The sequence below is a fragment of the Triticum dicoccoides genome, chromosome 3B, assembly GCF_002162155.2.
Source record: "Triticum dicoccoides isolate Atlit2015 ecotype Zavitan chromosome 3B, WEW_v2.0, whole genome shotgun sequence".
NCBI classification, from domain to species: domain Eukaryota; kingdom Viridiplantae; phylum Streptophyta; class Magnoliopsida; order Poales; family Poaceae; genus Triticum; species Triticum dicoccoides.
The window spans coordinates 347021007-347024664 of record NC_041385.1 but is presented as its reverse complement, the minus strand read 5'-3'; positions in this window follow the sequence as shown (position 1 = coordinate 347024664).

Below are 3658 nucleotides of genomic sequence, written 5' to 3'. Positions count from 1 at the left end.
GAGTATATATAGTCCTAGGCAAAGAGAGGGATAAGTGGGGGCAAAATGGTAAAAGATGGGCAAAGCCCGCAGCATCACACAGGGGGCCTCGTGTGCACGGGGTAAGTGGAGCCCGTGCGCACGGGGTATCCAGGGACAGGACGCAAGGGCCCATGTGCACGGGGTCCCGTGGGCATGGTACACGCCCGTGCGCACGGGGTCTTCAGGACCGCCAGCCTGGGAGGCCCGTGGGCACGGGGTCGGCGGGGCCCGTGCGCACGGGGTCGCCTGGGAGCTGCTGCCTTCTTCTTGGCGCTTCCTTCTCCGCTTCCAGTCTTCGGTCTTGGATGGTGTAGTTGTTCTCTTACGCTTGGACTCCTCCATGATGAATGTGTAGCTCCGCTCACACCTCAGTATGCACACGAGAGAGGGGTCAAGTAGTATACCATCCTCGAAGGGTACAAGTGGACACGTGTAAAGGAGATGATTCACCTTTGTATGCATGAAGTAGATGTGGCACGTGTCACTTGCCAAATGGACTCTTGACATGGTGATGTCCATAGGATGCTCCGCATCATATATGGTAAGGATTACGACCAGAAAGCTTATCATTCAATGATTAGTTCTCTTCTTTATCTATGTGCATCCAGACCTGACATTATGTTGAGTGTATGCATGTGTGCCCGCTATCAATCTGCACCGAAAGAATTGCATCACCAAGCGGTCAAGCGCATTCTGAGATATTTGGCTCACACCCCACCTTAGGTTTATGGTATCCTAATGGAGCACAGTTTGTTTTGTTGGATATTTTAACTCAGATTAGGCTGGTGACTTGATTGATTGAAAATCTACTTCAGGGACATGCCATTTCCTCGGTAGATCATTGGTCTGTTGGTTATCAAGGAAACATAATTATGTATCTCTCTCCACGGCTGAGGCCGAACATATTGCTGCTGGTGCTTGTTGCACTCATTTATTGTGGATGAAGTGGACACTGAAGGATTATGGCATCAAGGTCAAGCATATCCCTCTATATTGTGATAATGAGAGTGCCATCAAAATTGCACACAATCCTGTGTAGCATTCTCGTACGAAGCATATTGCCATCAGACATGTTTTTATTCACGATCATGTTGCATGAGAGGATATTATCATCAATCATGTCAAGACTGAAGAGAACCTCGCTGATATATTCACCAAGCCTCTTGATGAGAGAAGATTATGTGTGTTACGGTGTGAGCCAAATATCCTAGACTTCGCAAACGTGCAGTAAGCTGGACTTGGCACCCATGCTAACACTTCCACATCTTTGAAGGAATGGGTGCATAACACTTGAAGAGTTTGAAATTTTTGACAAAGTGAAATTTTCTTCGTGAGAGTGAATACATTAACAAAGAACTAGACTAACTAGGTGCCATGATAATTGTGCGACGCTCGGGGTCGTACAGTTCTTATACAGTGGGTTGCACCACCACAATTTTCTTTCGTTGAGTTCCCCCTCGATCAGAAGTTTTTAGCGTTTGTCCGAATGCATTTCCCTCATAGCTATTTGCTCGATTGTTTTGTGTTTATCTGTCTGAGTGAAATGCCTAAGAACCTGTTCTCCCTCTATTCTATCTCGTCCAGTCTATGCTGATCTGTTACAAATGCTCAAACTTTATCTGGAACAAAAGTTTATCTGGTGTCCTTGACCACAATTAAGATTCGGTCCGAACATTAATCTGTTTTGGTGAAAGCTGTCCAAAATTTGGGGTTTCCCACTCAAGTTAGGACCATGATCTTTTATGATGGTTGCCATGTGCGATACATCAACTGCTATTCCATCTTACCCGTTGAATCGCAATCGTCTCTGCTTAGAGGCCGTTCGATCAAAATCCTTTATGTGCGGTTATTTCCATTTACATATAAAACCCGCACCACTCTCATTATTTCAGTTCACTTCCCTTTCTCCTTGCCTCCTCTCCACCGAAACGCTCAGCTCAGTGCTCCATGTTGAGCTTGATGCCGACAACCTCTTCGCTGCTTCATTGCCGAAAAGTGGTCATCGGAGTCCTTCCATGCCGCCACGGGACATCCTCATCCCCGCGCCGCCGTAGCTACTGCACGTCACCGAGCTAGGGTACGTGCGGTTCAAACTCAGGCATCCGTCCTTCTCAATTTGAGTTCGTCTGCAGTTATTTTCCTTCGATTTTACCGCATATCTTAGATCTAGTATTTACCTTTACCAGTGCGGATGTTGTTTGTAGTTGTTCCTCACATCCGAATCCTTTCAGATCTAGGGTTTGTGTTATGTTTCGCTTGAATGAAATGCGTCGCACACTGTCTAGTATTTTCTTCGGACCTACTAGCTCGTTCTATATGTTTCCTTCATTCGAAACATTTCCCAAAGTCTGTATCTGTTTCATCTTCAAAATCCTGTTTGTTCGAAAAAACATTCATTGTGAGCATTTCTAACCCTGTCCCCTTTTGACAGGACCGAACTATGAACTGTCACTAAATTCAGGAAAAACAATGGAAAACACTGAATTCACTGGAAGATGGTGAGGTTTTCATTCCAGATCTGAGGGAGTTCGAACTAGGGTTAGCCAGCCAGAACACGGCGGCTTTAAGGGCACAACCCGGAATTACAATAATCTGCCTTCTCTCCACAAGCGGAGCGACTTAAGAAGGCCACAAAAAGTGAAAAAGGTGAAAATGACAGGTTCAGAAAAGTACAGTAACTTTTGAACAAGGCACAGGCATGAGGACCATCCATCTGAAGATCAACGGCTCATAGACCATGGCAGCCCGCGAAGCAGTAAGTGAACCTGGCGGCCGTTGGATGGCAGATCAATGGCAGAAATATTTCCGACAATACTGAATGTACTGTTTCTCATCAAGCACTTGTCGCGGTCCTGACAATTCCCCCCGGACGAGAACAGACTTGTCCTCAAGGCTAGAAATCAGGAAAAACCTTTTGGATAAAAGATGCGTCTTCCCAAGTAGCGTTCTACACCGGCAAGTTGACCCACTTGATTCTCCATTGTACCACTGGTATACTGTTATCACCTTGGACTCGTGGAATCAGTTTCCTTTCCAAAAGAGTTTCAGGTTTGATCAATATATGGCCCTGGTCATCCAAGAGTGGAAGCTTGGGGTTAGGAACTGCATCTGGTCCTATACGCTTCTTCCGCTGACTGATGTGAAAGGTGGGGTGTAACTGACAATCATCAGGTAGTAGGAGTTTGTAAGCAACTTGGTCAATTTTCTACAGAACTTTGAAGGGGCCATAGTGTTTGGAATGTAGTTTGAGAAACCTGTGGATGCTCAGGCTTGTGTGTCTATAAGGTTGCAGCTTAACATAGACCATGTCTCCCACTTCGAGTTATCTATCACACCTCTTCTTATCAGCATATAACTTCATTCTTTCATGAGCTCTGAGGAGATTGTCCTTGATTTGAGCAGCAATGGAATCCTTGTCCAGTTCTGCTTGTTAATCTTCTCCTTCTGCTGGAGGAAGCATTAATTCTGCTATTTGTGGAGGAGGTTTTGCATAGAGAGCTTGGAAAGGTGTCATCTTCAGTGATGTGTGGAAACTGGTGTTATACCACCACTCAGCCATGGAAAGCCACTTGTACCACTTGGTTGGTTGAGAGAAAGCCATGCACCTTAAATAATTTTCCAAGCACTGGTTTACTCT